Source organism: Lacerta agilis, chromosome 11 (genome assembly GCF_009819535.1).
Source record: "Lacerta agilis isolate rLacAgi1 chromosome 11, rLacAgi1.pri, whole genome shotgun sequence".
NCBI classification, from domain to species: Eukaryota; Metazoa; Chordata; class Lepidosauria; order Squamata; family Lacertidae; genus Lacerta; species Lacerta agilis.
In genome coordinates this window covers 1,218,644-1,240,410 of record NC_046322.1, presented here as the reverse complement: position 1 = coordinate 1,240,410, position 21,767 = coordinate 1,218,644, and the positions used below count along the sequence as shown (strand labels likewise).

At 50.9% G+C, this 21,767-nt stretch overlaps 1 protein-coding gene across 1 annotated transcript in view; it reads left to right on the top strand.

Moving 5' to 3' along the window:
- The first annotated feature begins 1,560 nt into the window (after positions 1 to 1,560).
- Positions 1,561 to 21,767, top strand: part of PHF24 (PHD finger protein 24) — a 40,241-nt gene continuing 20,034 nt past the window's right edge. Inside the window, exon 1 of the mRNA XM_033164673.1 lies at positions 1,561 to 1,793. The gene's annotated coding sequence lies outside the window, so the exon portion shown is untranslated. The remainder of the gene's footprint in view (positions 1,794 to 21,767) is intronic.

Sequence of the window (21,767 nt, the reverse complement as noted above, 5' to 3'; positions counted from 1 at the left end):
TGGAAGCTGGAGTCCAACTCCATCAGGAGGCCCACACACAGAGAGATGTTCCCCAACTTTTTGACCAGGAGGGGTGGGGGAATGTTCAGGGATGCAGGAGAGGATATATTGTTTAAGATATCCTATTCCAACTTGTGTTAACAAGTTCAACATATCAGCAGAGTTTACATTCCCCTTTTTAAACACACACAGTGGAAGCTGCTCAGGTTCGCTAAAACCTCTATAATAATACTGTCCTGGTATTTTCCTCTTAATCCCTCCTAAAAGACAAGACATGACACAGTGTTCTTATAAAAAGTATAAAAAGAGTTTACTTACAGACATCTATTCACAAAAGGATCCCATAAGGCAGACTTTAGCTTAGAAAAAATTACATGCACTTGGATACTATCCCATAGGGGAGATGGTTCCTTTGTCCTCTCTTGGCTGGAGGCTAAGAGAGCATCTTTAGCTAAGCAGATGTTGCTTGCTTGAAGAGCAAAGTCAAAAGAGGAAGAGGCCCCAGTGCTTTTGTTTTACCTGCACAGGTGAGGCCACACCCACCTCCAGTCACTCTGCAGAGGAAGTCTGTCCCAGCCCAGGAGAAACAGGATGTTCCGACTGGCTGGACCAGACATCCCCTTCTATGTCCACTCTAGGAAAGTTGTACTTGACTGCTCCCGTGTTTCACATCCCACAAGGCGGGTAAGTTCTGCCCCACTGAGAAAGGATGGCTTCTGCCAATCAAACACTGTGTCCAAAGTGGCCTGGGGAGATTCCTGGGGGCTGCTTGCTTGGGCTTCGAGTGTCCCTTTTCAAAATCGCAGGGACACCTCCCTCTCCCACCCTCTCCCAAGGCCAGGGCTGCAGAAATGGTCCAGTCAGGCACGCAGGAGGATGGAGCTGTGCCTTCCACGGAGGGGAGGGGGTTTCTCTTGCCACATGGCGCCGCGCACTGCAGTCTGCCGCCCCCCCTCCCACCTCCCAGGCCACAGTTCTGCCAGAGCCTGACTGACAACATGCGGGTGGGAGTTAGGATGTAGCTCCATCCCCTCCCCTCCCAGCCCCCTCCAGACTGGGGCAACAGCCTAGACAGATCTGTGGCTGGAGGAGGAGGAGGCGTGGTGCGTGTTGGGCGGAGTGGGGTGGGGGAGTGTTTGTCCTGCTGGAAGCGGAGCCCGCCCGAAGCTGCCTTTCCCTCTCCGGCGGCGGGCAGAGAACTGGCGCAGAACCCGCAGTTCTCAGCGAAATGAGGGAGCTCAGGGAGGGGCTGGGTTGAGACGGGGGGGGGGGCGGGTGTCATTAGTGCTTCCCAGCAAAAGCAGCTTCCTTTCAGGCGGGAGGAGAGGAAGGCAGGCTGGTGACTGACTGGTGCAGGGAGCTCGGAGCAGGCGGAGTTGGTGGTCTGGCTCCCTTCCCTTCCTTGCGCATCCCTCACGCCGCCCGCCGCTGCATCCCTCCTGCATCCTTGGAGAGAGAGCGGTCCTTGGGTACCAGCGTCCTCGGAGCCTGCCCGCCGCGGCTCCTTTCCTAGGCTGTCCTCTCCTCCTACTGCTGCTGCTTCCTCTTCCTCCTATCCTCGGAGAGCGCTCCGGGACTCTTCCTCCGGGGTACCGCCCTGCCCTCTCTCTCTCCGCCCTGCATCTCCTGGAGAGAGAGCGCAGCATCCCTCCTCTTGGGTACCAGCCTCGCCATCCCAGCCTGCATCTCCGAGGAGTGCGGCGGCGGCGCCTCTCTCAATGCAAGGGCGACCACGGTGATGGGCTTGGAGTGGGCAACTTCTTAGGTGGTGGAACCGAGGCAGACCACCTCAGGTGAGCGGATAGCAACAGGGCAGCTGGGGAGGGTCGTTTGGCGGAAGCCCTGCGCTGCAGACAGTGTGGGAGAGCGCTGTTCAAGGGGTCTCTGGAAGGCAGGTGGGACCCAGTGCCTACGGGAAAGTGAGGGGTCAGGGCTATCTAAGGAGAGTCTTGGTCCAGAGAGGAACCCCGGGATCAAGGATGCTTCGGTTGAGGTGGGAGATGCGATGGATGTTGTTCTGGCTCCAGGGACTGACCAGGATTGGGACCTTTAAAAAAACCAAAACCGCATTTGACCATCGTCATGCCCCCGGCTGCACTTCCAAAGTAATAATCGTTAGCCTAATGGAAAGTGGGTTCTTTTGCATGCTGGGTGTCGCACAGACTGCAAAAGCAGAGAACTCTCCTAGGAAGGAGCAGTGCAGACTGGGTGGGTCGCGGGGAGATAGGGCTGAGTTTTGGGTGGGCTGCATCATTGAGATGCATCTCTGGCCTGAGGTTGGCATCATGCTGCTGCGAGAGGGAAGTGGCACGAACATGCCCCTGCAATGTGTCGTGCGAAGGGGTGGAGGAGGCTCCCTTGTTGTGACGCAAGAGCGGCTGGTCAAGGTGAGCGAGGGGCGGGCTGCTGCCGGCTTCACATGCAGGCTCTGTTGGTCAGACGGGCACTGCAGCGCTCCTGGCCGTGGGCAGAGTTGAGAAGCTGGGGCCGCATGCCTTTTGCCATCCGAAATGAAGCCCCCCCTCTCAAAGCCCTCCCCGCAAGGCATTGTCACTCGCCTAGAAAAGCCCCAAATCCACCTTCCACTGCCGCTAACCACTACTCCCCACCCCCTCAAAGCTTCCCAGGTCATAGGGCTGCTTGGTTTGAAAGAAAAGAGGGCACCAGAGTGGTGCCCGTGTGGGCAAACCTTCCATGGCAGGTGGCCTTGAGCATCCTGGGCAGGTGCAAGAGGTTCAAAGCTGCCTTACGCTGAGTCAGATCATTCGTCTATCTAGCTCATTTTGCCTGCACTGACTGGCAGCAGCTCTGCAATGGTTTCAGGCAAGGAAACCCCCACCAAATACCTAGAGATGCTATTGGGGATTGATCCTGGGCCCTTCTGCATGCAAGGCGGGTGCTCTATCCACTGAGCTATGGCCCTTCCCCAAAAGGCAAGTGCCCACACAGGAGAGGACACCGAGCAGAGCAAACCTTCAGCCTGAGTTGGTGCCTGCTTCTCTCTCAATACCCATTGCATTTTGTCTGGTCCACAGAAAGACATCAAAAGAAAACAATTCTGGGTGTAAAGGCTATGCAGCCGGGGAATGCGAAGTTCAGGGGTTGGAGGTAGGAGTGGGTGCAACGCCTTAATTCTGTGTGAATGGGTGCAACGCCTTAACTCTGCTCCTTGACACCCCGAATACACAGAGCCTGATCTGTGGCCAACATCCCAGCCAAGCAGCCTTCTGACCTGAGTCTGCAGCACTTCAGATTTATCTTTTCCTTCCCATACTTCACGTTGGTGGCCAAAAAAAATCAATGAAAACCCCATCATTCTATTTGAAGGAGCAGTTGCTTGTTTTGAGAACAGGAGCACACAGAACACCACACAAACACACCCCACACACACACTTCTGAACTGCAGACTCACCAAAGGACATGTCTCTCATTGCCTGGTGAATGAAGAATTCAGGGAGATGGAAATACAGTAATATAATTCTGCATCCAATAGGTACAGGGGATCCAAAGATATTTGTGCCTGAAGAAAAGCCCCCTAGGAATTACCGTAATGCTGTGTTGGTGGCCAGGTGGAGTGGGGCCAGTACAGGAGACAAGGCAGGGTCCTGATTACCAGTGAGGGTATCAATGTCACCAGGGGGGGGGTCAGGGAAAGATGACTGGGTGCCACACACGTTTGGGTAAAGAGGATGCAAGGAGCTTAGCCTGATGGAGCAAACCAGGCCTTTGTTGATGGACATCCTATGCCCATTTAAAATGCGTTGGCGGGGTTATTGGGTTGTTTTTGTTATGTATTTTATCCTGTAAACTGCCCTGAGACTTGCAGGCAGTATATATATTTAATAAAGAATAATAATTATAATAAACCAAAGAGTGGAGACAGAAGCAGAATGTTGTAGGGAAAGGTACCACATTGATCCATAGACAGTTTGTGTGGGATTCCTTTGTGAGAATAGATGATGTCACCCAACAGGACAGCTGTGCAGACAGCAGAACGTGACGTGCACCGGAGACACTTGTGAAGTGTGTTATGCTACAGAGGAGAGCCAGGTGCCCAAACATAACGTGAGAGATCGCCGTCTGTGCAGCAGCACTTGCAAGGAAAGTGGGAAGGGGGCTGGTGCAGAACAAATGAACAGGAGCCAGCAATGTGATACTGCAGCTCAAAAGGCCAAGGGTGTTTTAAGTTGCAGCCACAGAAACAGATGCTTCCAAGGTACAGGATGTAACCACAGGTAAAATCCCATTGGAAAGCTGTGTTCCGTTCCAGGCAGCCAGCCAGAGAAAATAGACAGGGTTGCCTATTTTTAAAAAGAGGTGTTAAAAGAGCTAACAGTTTTCCATCGATCCCAAAGTTTATCATCTCAGGACATTTACTGCACTAAAGAACACTGGTTCCAGAGGGCTTTTTTCTTGGCTTGATTGGAGAGCTAAACCTCAGGTACACCTTATCAGAGCTAGGCCAGTTTGGGGCACCAGGACTCTCATCAGGCTTGTGGTGGGTAAAATAAAACAGAGAAGAAAGAATAAAGAAGGGAAGTGGTCTTAAGAGAGAGCACCGGAGCAAGTGCAGAGTACCTATTGCTTCCCAAATCTCAGGGTATGGCTCCTAGGTGACAGGACTGAGGCACTTGAGTCGATCACATTTGCAGCGATCAATTTTGCTATCTTCCAGTGGGTGCTGGAAAGAGAAGGGAGGACAAGGGGAGAAGCTTGCTATCAATTTCAAGGGGAGGTTTGAAATGTGATCAGATTCTGCTGTGAATCTTTTAGGTTGGAAGATTCAGGCTGGGTAAAAGGAAGCTCTTCTTCCTGCAAGACGTAGGACCACCATCTTAATCTCTGATGCTGTGGTTCTCAGCTGAGAGAGGAAAGGACCCTGCTCATGCTCAGAGGCCCTTTTCTGCTTAACCCTGGGGTAGGCAACCTAAGGCCAGGGGCAGATGCGGCCCAATCGCCTTCTAAATCCGGCCCGCGGATGGTCCGAGCATCAGTGTGTTTTACATGAGTAGAATGTGTGCTTTATTTAAAATGCATCTCTGGGTTATTTGTGGGGCATGGGAATTTGTTCATTCCCCCCCAAAATATATATATATATATAGCCCGGCCCACCACAAGGCCTGAGGGACGGTGGACCGGCCCACGGCTGGAAAAGGTTGCTGACCCCTGGCTTAACCCTTGGTGATAAACTCGTTGGCGTATGGCGTGTGCCGCTCCCCAAGCGTGTAGGTTTGTGGCAGTGCAGTTTTGTGCTGGAAGAAATTCAGTCACACTCCAGCTCTTCCAGCTGTTCAGTCCTTTACTGACACGTCCAAAGCATTAAGGCAGTTTCACTACAGGTGAAACTTGAAAAATTAGAATATCGTGGAAAGGTTCATTTCTATCAGTAATTCAACTTAAAAGGTGAAACTAATATATGAGATAGACTCGTGACATGCAAAGAGAGATATGTCAAGCCTTTATTTGTTATAATTGTGATGATTATGGCGTACAGCTGATGAGAACCCCAAATTAACAATTTCAACTTTGGGGTTTTCATCAGCTGGACGCCATAATCATCACAATTATAACAAATAAAGGCTTGACATATCTCGCTTTGCATGTCATGAGTCTATCTCATATATTAAACTCCAGTAGCTAATGAAAACAATTCCTCACATAAATGGACTTTTCCACGATATTCTAATTTTTCGAGTTTCACCTGTATATACAGGATTCCCCATGATCCCAAGTAGAAGCTTCAGACTACAAATGCGAAGAAAGTCCAACTCAAAGCATGGAGCACAGAGCTCAGCATCCATCTGGCAGAGGCAGCGTTCAGCCCCCTCTTAATAGACCCAAAGAATGACCACACCCTTGACCGGTGGCCAGATCACAGTGACCTACTTGGCTGGTGGCCAGGTCAGTGGCCTTCAAACACTGATTACAAGACCTGAAAGTGCAAGATAAGGGAAGCCCATTCACCAGATTTTCCTTAACAGCAATTAAAGGAACCTCAACAAAACTAATTTCACATGTTCTCAGGTTCAAGGCCCGAGTCAAATCAAGATGTTGGGTGACAGTGGGGCAGACAGGGTGTCCTGAACTCTCTTTCCTGAACTAGATGCAATTTTTTTGTCCTTTGCCTCTGTGGGTTGGCCATAGAATCACTGAACGGTAGAGTTGGAAGGGACCCCAATGATCACCCAGCCGAACCCCCTCCAATTCAGGGATCAGAGCAGGTCACACACATTTCCATGTGACCCAGTGGCTCATTCATACATGAGATCCCTCAACACAAGTTAAAATACTATTGCAGTCTGAATCCCAAGCAGGGACCTGTGGCAGTGGAGACATATAATTTAAATAATAATATAAAATAATTTATTATTTATACCCCGCCCATCTGGCAGCTTCGTTAGGACAGCTCTACTCACTTTGGTCAGCCTTATGGAATTATGTTCCTATGCCTGCCGTTGGCTCTGGTGCCCCCTATATTTGGTCCCCCCCTCTCTCTCTCTTCTGACCTCCCAGTCCCCTTGGCCTGCTGATCATGCAGTTTGCCAACCAAGTGACCCGGTTGTTGAGTGCTGCACAAACCTTGGTTTGAGGGAAACCTGGATCGCATCTGGCAGGCAGGAGCCTGCTGGGACGAGACACCTCTAACAACCAGGGATGACCCCATTGGCTTTATTCCCAAGTCATCCAGCAGTGCCAGGAAACACGCCTGCTTCTCAACAAGGCTGCCAAGTGAAGCTCTATGCTTTGGACAGCTCCACAGCGGGCAGAAATCCAACAGGTACGGCACGCATCAGTACACCTGCGTGGCCGGGGAACTGCACCTGTTGGGTGCAGCCGCTACCAGCACAGAGCCAATGGGAAGGTGCCAGCTCCATCCCTTGGGAAGGCAGAGACCTAGAATCTTTGTGGGTGAGATATTGTCGCTGGGTTTCTTGGATGTGTCAGGAGCCAAACTGCAGACGGCTCTCGTCCCTTTGTGTGCCAGCTGGCTTCTTGCAGCAAAAAACATCAGTTTGCAAAGACAATGGAAGCTCTGGAATAAAAGCAGGCCACGAATCAAGCTCCCTCGGCTGCCTCTGAAATTAACGGTCCATTCATCTCCAGCTTCCTGGGAGACAATTCATGGGAGGATACCATTCATCCTCTCTCGGTTTTTGCCCTAACATTATTCAAATGTGTGCTGCAAATGGCCAACCCCAAAGTGTTGCCTTCATTATGGGGTATTATTTAAACAGCACCATAAGAGTGCCGGACACTTCACAGAGCCCAAGAGGACTGGTCGCTGCCCCCAAGGAGCTTACAATCCAGCACCCAACACTTGGTGAGGCAGTAGAGGAAGAGGAGAGACTAGCAAATAAAACCTGGGTTCTTTTCCATTCCATATACTTTGGCTAAGGGACCCGGGTGGCGCTGTGGGTTAAACCACAGAGCCTAGGGCTTGCTGATCAGAAGGTCGGCAGTTCGAATCCCCATGACTGGGTGAGCTCCTGTTGCTCTATCCCAGCTCCTGCCAACCTAGCAGTTCAAAAGCATGTCAAAGTGCAAGTAGATAAATAGGTACCGCTCCGGTGGAAAGTAAACGGCGTTTCCGTGTACTGCTCTGGTTTGCCAGAAGCAGCTTAGTCATGCTGGCCACATGACCCGGAAGCTGTACGCCGGCTCCCTCGGCCAATAAAGCGAGATGAGCGCCACAACCCCAGAGTCGTCCGCGACTGGACCTAATGGTCAGGGGTCCCTTTACCTTTACCTACACTTTGACTGCACAGACACCATACTTCTAAAGCCTATTCCAACACACACACACACACAACCAAGTATTCTGGGAACTGTGGCTCTGTTGGGGGTGAACTACAACTCCCAAGGTTATTTGGGGAGGGTGTGTGGTGTTTGCAAAGCCTCCATCTTCACTCCAGTATAATTTGAGGAGTAGACCCATTGGAATGAATGAACCTACATTAGTCATGCTCATTCAATTTGGTGTGTCTGTTCTGAGCAGCGCTAGCACCAGATACAACCCAGAAAGTGAGCCACAGGTGTCTCAGCAAAGGGGAATTTTGAGGATGGATTTAAGGGAAGGGAGGGGCACCTGCCACAGAAGCATGTGGGGCAGCAAGGGGAGAAGGGTGGAATTGCTAGGAGGAGGAGGAGGAGGAGTTCTCCGGATGGGCAAGGAGGGTGGTGGAGCAGCAGAGAGGTCAGGGGTGGAATTTACTTCACTGGAGGTTTTTAAGCAAAGGTTGGATGTCAGGTTGCCATGTGTCTTCTTATCCCAGGATACGTCCTCTTTTTCAGGGGTAAAATTTCTATCCAGGTGGATTTTTTAAATTTGCCATAATGCCTCTGGCTGTACTTTCTGAATGAGACATAGACATAACGGTTGGTTGAAGAATTGCTTCTCCTGTCCCCCCCCCCCCCACACACACCCTCAGCAATATATCACAGATTCTATAGCCTACATATAGTAGGGGTATTTAAAATGAGAGTTCTCATAGCATCCTCTTTTTGCTCTTCATAATACGGCAACCCTAGGATGGCCATCTGTCATGGATGCTTTAGCTGAGGTTCCTGCATTACAGGGGGTTGGACTAGATGACCCTCGGGGTCCCTTCAGACTCCATCATTCTGTGATTCTATGAACTGGACTAGCTTTCAGGCTCCTGAGTCCCTTTCCCTAAAGTCTTAGGAAAGCTGCTCTCTCTCTCTCTGCTTTACAACAGTGCCTTTCTCTTGAAGATGCTGCGGTGGGAGGGGCTGTCGACATGCAACCAGAATTCCTTAAGATCCCACCCACTTACCCCGCTCCTTTCCACAAGAAGCAGCTTTAAGGGGTGGTGGGTCTTGGGGTTGCAATCTGGGAGAGAGAGCGTTGATCCATTCCTTGTGAACTGCCGCAGACAGCCTGTTAAAGAGGCGTGGCAGACTCTTTCCCTCCTTTGCAACCCATAGTCATTTGCATGCCTTTGCCTGTGGGTTTGTTGCTTTCACAGAACCCTGGAATCGTAGAGTTGGGAGGGACCCCCACGTGTCATCTAGTCCAACCCCCTGTGGTGGCAGGAATCACAGCTAAAGAATCCCTGTCTGGTGGGAAATGCTGGAGTCTGCCCTGAGACTTCAGGGGGGAAGTGTGTTGGCAACAGAGATAGACACCAGCCTTTGCAATCACCATGCATCTGAGTGGAAGGCGATAGGGCAATATTGCCTGTTTTGGCACTCGTGTCTTGCTTGTGGGCTTCCTCTGGGGGTATTGCAGAAAAAGGAAACTGGACCCAGTGGGCCCCTTTCTGCCTCATCCTGCAACCTGGATCATCTCCTGTTCCTGCGCTTTTCTGTTCCAAAGCGGGGATCCTTTGTCCCCCACCCCCACAGATGTTGCTGGACTGCAGCTCGGCATCCTTGACCACTGGCTAGGCCACAACCAGCAGCCTAGGTGCAATTGCCTTCCCATGCCAAGGGAAGGGCAACGGTTGTGCCTCTAGTCACACATACGCATTCCTGGGACTTGGACAGAAATATACGAAGGCACCTGAGATGGGTTAACCCTGCCTGGCAGGGGCTCTCCTCCAGAGTTTCAAGCTCTCTGGCGCACTGCAGTCATTGGGCTCGGAGGAACTCCTTGCCCTGTTTCTCAGCTACAGGCATCCGCCTCTAGAATGGTTTTGCAGCTGCAGGTAGAGGTGAAATGCAGGTGACTTTGATGCCCACAGCACACCTGCGTCCTGGGTTTCCCCTTGGAGTCTGTGGCTGGCTGGAGCAAAGAGGGCGGGGGATGGGCCCCATCTGCTTGGGCTTCTGTGCACGCATCCTCCTGTTTGTGTGCCAACACACCCGCAGTCACACGCCATCCCCCGAGGAACTCGCCCTGGCTGGCAAGCCTTTCGCCAGCCACTGAGATTTATGAATTAAGGAGTGTAGGCACACGCCAAGCGCAGCCCAGCTGGCAGCCTCCCAGCACGGCTTTGGAGTGCTTTAATTTGATGGAGGGTCGTTTTGCTGCAATTGTTCATCATAATACTTCTAGGCAAGGGAGAAGGGGGAAAGTGGCACAGCCGCCGGACAGGATCTGCAAAACCAAAAGCAGCTCTGCAGTCGGTAAAGCTTCTCTGCCCTCCTGCCTCTCCGGCCCAGAAGGGTGGCTGCATGCTGGTTTTTACTAGGAAGTTGTTTTTAGCAGTAGTAGAATCATCATAGAATTGTAGAGCTGGAAGGGACCCAAGGGTCATCTAGTCCAACCCCCTGCAATGCAGGTTTGTAGGGGTAGGAGTATACAGTGGTAAATAGCAGGATAGGAGTGGAACTGGTATACAGACAGCCACCAGTGTGCCCATGGTGCTAAATGCCCAATGGCAGCTAAAAGGAAAGTCCCCTGCCCGCAAAGAGCTTACAATCTACCGTGAAAGATGGTCGCCTCTGTTGGCTTCAGGCACTGAGGAGCTGCTGCCTGTCAGAGGAGGCAAGGCTGCGATAGATGGGCCCCAGGGGTCTGTTTCTCACTAAAAGGCAGCTGGTATTGTCTGCTCAGGGATGCGGGTGGTGCTGCAGGTTAAACCACAGAGCCTAGGGCTTGCTGATCAGAAGGTCAGCAGTTCGAATCCCTCAGCCAGTAAAGCGAGATGAGCGGCGCAACCCCAGAGTCATCTGCGACTGGACCTAATGGTCAGGGGTCCCTTTACCTTTACCTATTTTCTGCTCTGACTGGCATGTCTTTTGCACCCTGGCTGCCAGAGATCATTTTAACACAGAGGGAAGAGGGCTCTCCATTTGACCCTTGGGATTCTCCTCTTTCCTCTTGCACGCCCTTCTCAAGTGCTTTGGCACAGCTGGGATGTGTTCTTGGACCTGTAATCCTACCTCTTTCCTGCCTGGACAGAGAGAGGCGAAGATGTGACATTGGGGTGGAGCAGGTACAAAATCTCTTGGCTTTTGGTATGACCAAGATGCAGCCTGCTGCTTAATGTTCAGGGCCACTTCTGTGGCTCCACTGCCTCTTGCCTCTCGCCCTCCCCATCACTGGCATGAGATGCACCACACATGAAGGTAGCCCACCAGGGAACGTGACCCTTGGGCTAAAAGGTCTCCCTTCCCCACCCCCACCCCATGTTTTGCATGACCCCCTGCATGAAAAGCGTAATCCCCTCAGAAGAGATTCCCGCATCGGTACAAAGGGGGCATCCTCTTTGGAAAAGGGACCAACTTAATAATAATAATAATAATAATAATAATAATAATAATAATAATAATAATAATAATAATTTATTTATTTATACCCCGCCCATCTGGCTGGGTTTCCCCAGCCACTCTGGGCGGCTTCCAACAGAATATTAAAATACAGTAATCTATTAAATATTAAAAGCTTCCCTAAACAGGGCTGCCTTCAGATTTCTTCTAAAAGTCTGGTAGTTGTTTTTCTCTTTGACATCTGAAGGGAGGGCATTCCACAGGGCAGGCGCCACCACCGAGAAGGCCCTCTGCCTGGTTCCCTGTAACTTGGCTTCTTGCAGTGAGGGAACCGCCAGAAGGCCCTCGGCGCTGGACCTCAATGTCCAGGCAGGATCCCGCAAGCAGGACAGGAGACCAACTCTCCCAGTGGCATTCCATTTAGTATGGTGACGCCTGCCCTTTGGAACTCCCTGCCTGTTGATATCAAGCAAGTTCCTTCACTACCGTCTTTTTGGCACCTGCTGAAAACCTTCTTGCTTAGACAAGCCCACCCATGTGCTTAGAAACTGGGGTCATTTTCATCTGATTTAGTACAGCATTTTAAGTTACATTTCATTTTAAGTACTGTTGTAATTCTTTCTTGGTTTCCTTGTTTTATCTATTTGAAAGCTACTTTGAGGGTGTTTTTCTTTTTCAGAGTCAAGCGGTGGATAAATTTTATGAAATAAGTCCTATAAAAATTGATAAATTCCCCAGCAAATGGTACTGAGAGTCACATGGCCTCCAGTACTGGAGATAGCAGATATGCGTCACAACCAATAGCCTTTGATAGCCTTATTCCACATGGATTTCTCTCTCTCCTTTTCAAGCTGTCCAGCTTGGCAGCCTGTGGCAGAGAATTTCGCAGGTTAACTGCATTGTGTGAAGAAGTCTGTCTGGATCCTGCAACATTCGGCTTTGTTGGAAATCCAGGAGTTCTTGGAGAAGGAGCAAAACGTTTCTTTAGCCACTTTCTCCTTGCCGTGCATAAGGATGCTTCATCCAGATGTTTGATGATCACCAGCCAGAGATTCTTTAGCTGTGATTCATGCATTGCAGGGGGTTGGTCTAGATGACCCTTGGGAGTCCCCCCCAACTCTACGATTCCATGCTTCTGCATGCAAAGCAGGTGCTCTACCACTGAGTTTCAGCCCTTCCCCTAATTGTAGCTTCCTCTGTCCTTCCAGTATATAAAACCAGCATAAGGGGGGGGGGGTCTATGTCTGCACAAAACCTCCTCTCTGATCCAGTTTTAAACAGGGATGGACTCTCTTTGTTCTCTCCTTGCTTTGTAACAAGCCCCCCTCCCCTCCCCTCCCCCCCCCAGTCCCCTACAGGTGTCTGATGTAATTATCATCTCATCAGTGACTCAGACAAGCTTGCAGGCTGCCTGGGTGTCTGGAGGCCTCCGTCCTTTATGAATTTACACAGGGCCACAGCTGACTTGAAACTGATTCAGCCCGCAGGCTGCCTGCGGCATTTCCTCTCCGCATGCCCAGCTCCAGGCCGCCACCTGCAGACCCCTCACGCACCTGGCCTCCCTTCCTTGTTTGCTAAAACCAGTTTTCCCTTTGAGTTTACTGCCTAATGTCCCCAAAGCTGAGCAATTTCGTAACCACTTGGGCCTTGCCTGTTTCCTGCATGGTCAAAGGTGACCCAGCGGACAAAGATGTCCCATTTTGCACCGTCTCAACAGGTAAAAGGAGTCAGAGGCTGATTTAGGGCAGGTCAAAGGAAAACCGCCTCCCCACTGTGCACAGGTAACCTCTGGAACTCACTTCTTCAAGATGTGGGTGTGACTTAGGCGGCCAGTCTGTGGAATAAGATTAGTTTATCAATGGCTACTAAACCCAGTGCTAGATGGAAACTCCATGTTCAGTGGCAGTCCACCTCCCAGTACCGGCCGCTGGGGCCTGCCACCAGGAGTGGGCTGCTGTTGCCGTCTCCCATCCCAGCTTCTCGGATTTTCTGTCTTCAGCCGGCAGGCTACAGGGATCGTTCATCAAACTCGGCAGGTCTCATATGAAGCTCCTGACGTCACAAAATCCCCAACTTTGCTCCAGATTTTCTTTGAAGCTACCACAGAGAGCGCCCGGATGACAAACTCCACTTATTGGAGCTCCATTATTAATAATTGTGGTCTTCGCTTTGTTCTGACTGCAGACCTGCTTTTGAGAGCCAGATTAAGCTCGCAGCTAGAGCTCCACCGAGAGACAAGAAATGCATTAATTAGGGAAGGAAGAGAGATCAGGTTGGCCCCCCATCCCAGCGGGGGACCTGTTATTCAGCGCACAGAATCTCTGCTGGGCTCTGGAAGAGAGATGAGGATTATGTACTCTTCCTGTTTCCAACACAACAGTGTGCTGCTGCACCGAAGTGCCTTTTAGTGGAGGGAAAGAGCTGAACAAGAGACGACATGGTATAAGTTTATAAAATTATGCACCGACTGGAGAGAGAAGAGATTTTCTCACACTCAGCAACAGAGCACGTGGACATTCAGTGAATTACAGAATCACATAGTTGTTTTAGCTGGAAGGGGACTCCCAAGGGTCATCTAGTCCAACCCCCTGCAATGCAGGAATCTCAGCTAAAGCATCCACGACAGGCGGCCATCCAACCTCTGCATAAAAACCTCCAAGGAAGGAGAGGCCACCACCTCCCAAGGGAGACGGTTCCATCATCCCTAGCTAGCAGGACCAGTGGCCAGGGATGGTGAGAATTGCGGTCCAAAAACAGCTAGAAACCAAAGTTTGGGAAAACCCTGTCCTAGATCAATGAAGCTGAGTGTTGGAAGATTTAGGACAAAGAAAGTCCTTCTTCATGCAGTGCATCCTTAAACAGCGGGACTCCCTGCCACAAGAGGCAGTGGGGGCCACCATCTTGGATGGATTTAAAGAGAATTAGACAAAATCATGGAGGAGGAGAGAGCTATGGATTGCTACTAGCTAGGATGGTTTTGCTCTGTCTCCACAGTTGGGAGGCAGTGATGCTTCTGAATGCCAGTTTCTGGGAACCACAGGAGGGGGGAGTTTCTCTTGTGGTCAGATCCTGCTTGTGGGTTTCCCAGAGGCATCTGTTTGTACGCTGTGAGAACAGGATGCTGGACTAGATGAGTCATTGGCCCGATCCCTCCAGCAGGCTCTCCTTATGCTCTTGTGATTATAATGGTGAGAAATTAGATTTACATGCTATTTGAATCAATCACCCAACTTAACTAACCTTCTGTTCCTACATGAACTGTTTGGAAGTGCATGGTTTTGTGAGATCGCAGAGCAACAACCCCAAAGGGACCTGGATTACTCCGGTTCCGAGTCCTAGTCCTTCCAGCCCCATGTTGTCTACCCTGGCTGGCAGCAGCTCCCCGGGGTCTCAGGCGGAGGAGGGTCTTTCCCTGCAGTCAGTCACAGAATCGTAGAATTGTAGCACTGGAAGGGACTCCAGGGGTCATCTAGTCCAACCCCTGGCAATTCCATCTTTAGGGGGCTGAACATGGAACCTCTGCCACTGAGATGCAGCCCCTTGGGTTCCTTGGCAGGGAGGCTTCTTTTCCCAATGCTCCCTGGCATCTCCAGCTGCTTCCCCTTCTGCCTTTCCATGCCTCCACCAAAATGGGAGCATATCTGTTCCATCTTCTGCAGCCACCCATTTCCCCAGTATAGAAAGCTGTCAGATGGCACCCAAGCAAGCCACAGGCATGGTTTAGAGTGAGGGGAAGCAGCGTTTTTTAAGAGAATTGGAGGAATTGGCACTACTACAGGTGATAATAACACAATACCCGTTCTGCATTTGTCAGCATGCAATCGTTTAGTGTGGCAGCACCTGAACTTCGGAACTCCCTGCCTCTTGATATCAGGCAGGAGCCTTAACTGGACTCCTTCTGGCACCTGCTAAAAGCATTCCTGTTTAGACAAGCCAACCCAGACTCTTAGAAAGCTGAGGGTCATTTTGAACTGTTTCAACGTTTTAATGGTTTTTTTTTTGTATGTTTTAAACTATATTTGTAATATTTTCTTTATTTTCTTGATTTATCTTTCTGTAAACCGCTTTGAGATGGGTTTTTCTTATCTTACAATCAGTGGTGTATAAGTTCTACACAATAAGTGAGTGTTTGCCTGCAAGGCTTTTCTGTGAGGTTCCCACTTAAGGACAGAAGCAGAGGCTGCTGGATCAGGCCTGTAGCCCATCTAGTCCAGCCTCCTGCTCTCACCATGGCCCTCCAGGTGCCCCAAAGGGAAAGCCACAAGCAGGATTCGAACACAAAAGTGGGACTCTCCCCTCCCATGGTTCCCAGCCGCTGGTATTCAGAAGCTTTGCTTCCGACCGCAGAAGCAGAACACAGCCATCCTTACTAATAGACTTCACTTCCACGAATTTGTCCAATCCTCTTTGAAATCCAATTGGTGGACATCGCTGCCTCCTGCAGGAGGGAGTTCCATAGGTTAGCTATTGTGCTGAGTTGATGCAGGACGTTCTTCTATCTGTCCTGAATCTTCCAGCATTCCGTTTCATTGGGAGTTCTCCCGTTCTAGTGTTAGGAGAGAGAGGAAAATCTTTTCTGTCCACCTTTTCTATGCCTTGCCCAATTCCAAGGACATCTATCTCGTCCCCTCTGACTCCCCGTTCTCCTAATCCCCCAGTGCTGTGACATTTCCCCATCTTCTGTGCCAGAAGTTGTTGCTGGGTTTTTGGAAGTGCCACTTAAGTAAAGCCCCCTCCAATTAAGCAGAGAGCACTCATGAAATCTAGGGGTCAGCCACCACTTACCCAGTTTCCATTGGGGTGGATTTCATCCTCTCTTTCTATAACCAACCTGGGAGCAAGGGGAGGAGCTCATCGCTTGATTGGCAGGCGCAGTCACCAGTCACAGGCAGGGCCCGCCCAGATTCCCCCTGGTCCCATCCATGGCTCAGTTTGCCTAGCAGCCCTGCCCTTTTAGGATCACCTGTATCCTTTGCAAACCCTCCAACTGGTGGCTCAGTTCACCTGCATTCCTGCCTGTGATGGCAATGCTCCACGGTTGCTCCTCGGAGGCTGCAATCCCTTTACCATGGGGTAAATCCCACTGAACACAGTGGGGCTGTCATCTGAGTAAGTAAGATTACTCCATAAGCGACCCTGTGGTGGGGGGATCCTGTCTACCTACTCACTTCACTGATTTGGATTTGACTGTGGCTGTTTATAACATTGTCAGACTAGCATGAGAAATATGAAATTTTCTTACGGAGTTTGGAGTTGTGAAATAATCCTGTTGCATGCCACCTCCATCTTCAGGGGTTCCGGGTACTTACCTGGGCTCTGTTTCCTTGGAATGAAGGTCAGCAGAGACTGTGGTGTCTTTGAGATGCATAGTTTTATTTACCTGAGCGTAAGACAGAATAGAATCCTAGAGTTGGAAGGGACCATGTGGTTCATCTAGTCCAACCCCCTGAAATGCAGGGAGGGTTGCCCAAGGTGGGACTCGAACCCATGACCCTGAGATTAAGTCTCATGCTCTTAACAGCTGGGCTGTCCACAGATGGAGGGGTTTACAGCATTAGTGCTCCAGCAGATCTTCTCCATCAGACACAGCTTTGGATCCAGCAGAGATCAAGCATGTCTCAGTGTCTCCAGCTTCCGGCCTGCTTCCAGCTCAGCTCACACACCCCACCCTGGATAATGTTCTCCTACCTGGCGGATAGGAGATCAGGATGGAGGAATGCCCCAACCACCATTCACCTGGCGGAAACGGCCACGTAACTCTTGGCTAAACTTTTGTGATGGTGATGAGTACACCTAAGTCACGGGCTAAGGCCATTGTCTTACAATGCCTTACAAAGAAATTGGTCTGACCAGTTCGGCACCTTCCTCTGCTTGATTCTGACCCTCCCTGGGTACAGGACCCCAAGAACTGGAGGAGGCTCGGGGCATCATCCAGACTGACCCCCTTCCAAAACCCACAACAGTATAATAGTGTTCAAGGGTCAAAGATTTTTAAACAATATCGTGCAATTTATTGGGATCTGATCTCCATTGTAGACTCTCCCAAAGACTTTGCAGTATGAGTATGCGTGTGTGGTGTGTGTGGTGTTGTTACGGAAATTACCGGGTCGAGGAGGCTCAGCTCCCGGTCCTACGGAGGAAGCCCGTGGTTCGCTGCGGAGGCAATGGAGACCAGCCGGAGATTGGAGCAAAAGCAAAGGAGTTTATTGCGCAACAAGGTTCAGGAGGATCCGAACCCCGAACAAAGGGTGTCCCGGACTTTTAAAACTTCCCGCCATTGCCCAGAATACATAGCGAAATACATCACAGAAACGTCAGAAATGGGAGGAGGGAGAGGAGGTTCTAGTGGGATTTACATATAGGAAAAACAAGTTTTGCATAACAGGAAGGATGGCAGGAACCGGTAAATGGATCTAGGGTGGGTGTAATACACATTGAAAGTTTCCACTGTGGCAGGACAATAGAAAACTCCTAGGAGGATGTCTGCTGCCATGTAACTGATGGATGGGTGCTTGAATGGATTACTGGGAGGGGTGCATTTCCTCTTGCAGCTGGATGAGACGTGACTCGCTGCTTAAGGGATTATGAAAGCCACTGAGTGGAGAGTCCAAAAATTATGCAGTATCGAAATAATATACTTCTGATGATCGGAGGATGGCGGGGACCGAGGGGTTAGAAAGGTTATTTCATAAGGAGCAGATAGACACTAGAACCAAGCCGATCGGATAATGCATTGCTGAGATATTGATTTTTATGTTATTTTACTGTCTGAGCTGTCAGACAGCCCACCCACAGTCTAAATAAGTCCACTTGCAACAATGTAACAGTTTATAATTAATAGTTTCCCAAACTTGATACATTTTGGTTTCGGTTCCATTGTTCTCGCAGCAGGGAGCCTGTCAATACCCACTTAGCGTTCAGTCAAGCGTGAAGGTGATGATTGAATCATAGTAGCTGAGCTGAACGTTCCATTTGCAGGCTGAGCTGAATGCATGCTCCTGATTGGTGGGTTTGCCGTTCATTGAGAAAATGGAGCACGTACGGAGCGCTGTTTGACAGGAGCGCTTTTCCAGGGGCTTTTCGGAACGCAGATTTGGGGTTTTGGGGAACCCTTCATCGCGAGGGTTTTATGTGGTGCTTGTGCGACTTATATGTGTGTGTGGGGTACCCGCTCATCGTCGGGGGGGGGCAAAGAGAAGAAAGAGGCTTCCAGGTCCCGCATTGGAAGCGCGGGAGTCCCGCGAGGAGGCTGCGCGGTGGGGAAGGTGGCGGCTGGAATTTTCCTTATCAGTCCCGCATTTGGAGATAAGATTTGTATCTGGTTCGCAGAACCACAAATCCTTTTCTCCACACCTACACCTTCGAGACTTGGTACTCACCTTCCCCACGCGCCTCGGCTGGTCGTACTCAGGGAGAGCGGGCCGGTCATGGTTGGATGCCAACATCGGGTGCAGGCACGGTGGGCTGTCAAAAGCCAGCTGATCGGAGAGTATGATGAGCTGTCACACGGCTGTCAAAGTGGCAGGTAGTCACACTGGCGAGCTGTCAAAGGTGGCCAACGAGGAGACAGGGTGTGCTGTCAAATAGCTGTCAAACAGCTGTCAAACGGCAAGCAGGTAGACCAAGGCAAGCTGTCAAAGTGGTAAGTCCGAAAATGTGGAGAACTGTCAAACAGCTGTCAAACGGCAAGCAGTCAGAATAAGGCAAACTGTCAAAGCGGTGAGTCCGAAAATGTGGAGAACTGTCAAAAAGCTGTCAAACGGCAAGCAGTCAGAATAGGGCAAGCTGTCAAAGCGGTAAGTCCGAAAATGTGGAGAACTGTCAAACAGCTGTCAAAAGCTGTCAATAGCGGCAAGTCCGAAAATGGTCGGTGGGAACGATGTACGGGGACTCGGGAATGGTGAAGCAGGAACTGGGGTGCGATGGACAGGAACTGGGGTGCGATGCTGGGGTGCGATGCTGGGGTGCGACGAACAGGAACTGGGGTGCGATGCTGGGTGCGGTGATCAGGAACTGGGGTACGATGCTGGGGTGCGATGCTGGGGTACGAGGAACAGGAACTGGGGTGCGATGCTGGGGTGCGGTGCTGGGGTACGAGGAACAGGAACTGGGGTGCGATGCTGGGGTACGGTGGGCTGTACCCCCGGGTATACGAGGGGTGGGAATTGAGCGCAGTCCAAAGGGGAAGGGCTTCAAGGTCCTGTTGGGGCTCTCCTTATGTTCTCAAGTCGGAAGGAGGGGCTTGAACGAATTGCGGGTCAGTTTGAGCTGGCAGAGGGGCACGGAAAGGATTTGGAGGGTGTGACTCTGCGGTTGGTTGGGCCACCGAGACCTGGGTGCCTTGGGGTGGCCATTCCCTTGGGGGTAAGGTGGCACCATTTGCTGGTTCTCATAACCCTGGGCCCAAGGAGGGTGCGAAGGAAAGGTGGAGTATGGTGAGTTTCCTCCGGGGAATGGGTAAGGAGTTGGCTTCAACCCATGGGCTCCCCGGGTATAAATATGGGCAGTTTCGTCTTAGGTGCCCTGGTTGAAAACACAGGTGACAAAGGCCAGTGGATGGGCCCCAGGGTCGTGGCATGGATGGGCTTGCATTCACTTCTCCCCCCTTTTCCTCGCCCCCTGCCTCCTCCCCTGGCCGGGAACCCTGGAGCTGGGAAGCAGGGGTTTCCATACTGAGGGCAAGCACTGCCTCTTCCTCTGCCCTGGTGTCCGTCCTTTTCTTTTCGTCTCGATTGTTAAAGACGGATTTTGCAATTGATAATATCTCACTAAAGTTTTCCCGTCGTAACCCACTAGGAGATTCAAAGTTTTCCTTATGTCTGATGTTGCTTGGTCCTTAAAGAAACCCTTTACTATTATCTCGTGGTGAGGATTTTCAGGGTCTATTCCACCCCACGTTTTTATGGCCGCCACCAACCGAGAATAATAGTCCGAAGGGTGTTCATTCGGTCCCTGTATTACAGTCTGAACCTTAGTCCAGTTTATTGAGCGCTGCCCTGAAGCCTTGATGCCATCTAGGATGGCCCTTTTAAACAAGTTCAGGCACCAGATGCCATTAGGGTATTGTAGTCCCAGGCAGGGTTGGGTTCAATACGGAGATCTCTAGTGTCAGGGCCCCCCACCCCTTGAGGTCTTCCTTCCTGTAGTTTCCTGATTTAGGGCTTCTTCCGCCTTACTGAGGATGTCAGCCTTTCAGCCTCATTGAATAGGGCATTTAAGAGTACGTGGACATCAGTCCAAGAGGGATGATGTGAGGAGAAGATAGTAGATATTTGCCTATGGCATTTGTCAGGATCGTCTCTTAGAGAGGGCATCGTGTTAGCCCAGTTAATCAGATCGGCCGTACGGAAGGGTTGATGGGCATAGAATCATACGTGGGGCCCCATCCGGGTCTGTCGGTGGTATGGGGAAAGCCCTCAGTGGCATCTGGAAGGAGGCTACTTGGTGATTATTTCCCTTTTTTTCCTTTGGTACTTTCCTTGACAGACTGCCGGAGAGCGGATGGGGAAAGGTGCCATGGTCGCTGACAGGAGTTGGAGTAGAGTCAGGACCCACAAGCACATCGGGCACCACTAAAATCCCTCCCTGGCCGGCGGGATGAATCAGTAATTGGCCACCCTGAGCCACTACTTGGCTATTGGGACTAGCATCATGTTCAGGTCCCTGTGTCATGGCCCGATCCTCATAGGGGGTGGCGCAGGACCTTCCTTTGGTCTCTTAGGATCCTTTCTAGGAGGTTAATCACGGGCATCTGGAGCGTTGGGGACGGGTTTAGAGTCATAAGGACTTGGATACAGCCTCGAAAGTCTCCAGATAATCAAGCTGACGAGGCTTTTCCTCCAATAAGAGCTTCTTTAAGGTTTTTAGTTGATCCTGATGGAAGGATCCCTCCGGTGGCCAGCGGAGTTCTGATGGCACTCTTTCAGTAAAGACGGCCAGGAATTCCTACAAAGATCTTGCAGCTTCTGTCTAGACAAAATCTCATGGTCCGGATTATCTTCCAATGCTTCATGACAATCGCGAGGGGAGAGTCGGGTTCCGGCTGGGTAAAAGAAGGCTTTTGAGAAGCCTTCTTCCCAGTGGAAGTACGACCATGCTTCGAAGCCTTGGCACCCATCGTTCCTTGGGGTTTAAGAGGAACCTGGGGTTTTTGGGAAAGGAGGGACGGGAAAGGTATCTTTGTAAGTCGGGGTTTCTCACTAAGGGAGTGGGACAGGGGGGTTTCTTAACATAAGCAAAGTACAGTACACAACGTTCCAATAATCTAGCCTGGTCCCTTGCGTTCACTAGTTCGGCTAGCGGGGCGGCTGACCAGGGGGATCTACTCTAAACTACCTCTTCCTTTCCTTTTTCCTGGAGCTCCCTTTTCCTCTTCCTTTCTCTTCCATTTCTTCTCATCTATTCCTATTCTCAACCCCCATTTCCACCCATTACAGGGTACCCCCACCTGGCAACCTCCTGCCTATCGTTAACAGCTAAGGAAGGGAACCCTACTGGACGCCTGCCACTGCAGTGCCAGATCGGGCAGCCCTTTAAATAGAGTTAAACGGTCCGGAAAAACCTCCCTTGCGTTCGGAAGCGGGCTCACGCAC